Raw genomic sequence first — 648 nt, forward strand, 5'->3', positions numbered from 1 at the left:
TTCGTGTTTTATTATTTTCAATTACATACATGTTTATTATAAAAACATCGTTTTTCACGGGCGTTTCTGTTAAATAAAGTGTATTATAAATAAACAATTTTAGTAAGAAAGTTCCGAATGTTGTATGCGCGCTCACCAAAATTAAAGTACTAAAACATTACTTGGTTTGAGCAAATTAGTAGCTTATTATTAACTAATAGATGATGGTTTTTTTTTTGATAACGCCATCTTGTTGTGTCTTTAAAGCGGTTAGTTGCCCTCAATTAAGAAAAATAATATTATTATTCGCCAATAGATGTCGGGAAGAGTTGATTATTGAAAACACGAATAAAACAACATTTTCTGAAAATAAATCGTAGCTAGATTTCGATTTATCGCACCCGAAATCCCCCGTATACCTACTAAATTTTATGAAAATCGTTGGAGCCGTTTCCGAGATTCAGATTATATACATATATTATTATATTAATATACAAGAATTGCTCGTTTAAAGGTATAAGATGAAAAGGTGCATTATACCGATTCATATTCGGTCGATTTCTTTGAAGATTCAACTTTATCTACTGACTGTCTGCCCTTTAAAGTGACCTGCTTGGAAGTGGGATTTCACTGAAACATATGGTAAATACGTCTATTCTCGTCTGTTTC

The sequence above is a fragment of the Bombyx mori genome, chromosome 11 (assembly GCF_030269925.1).
Source record: "Bombyx mori chromosome 11, ASM3026992v2".
Lineage (NCBI taxonomy): Eukaryota > Metazoa > Arthropoda > Insecta > Lepidoptera > Bombycidae > Bombyx > Bombyx mori.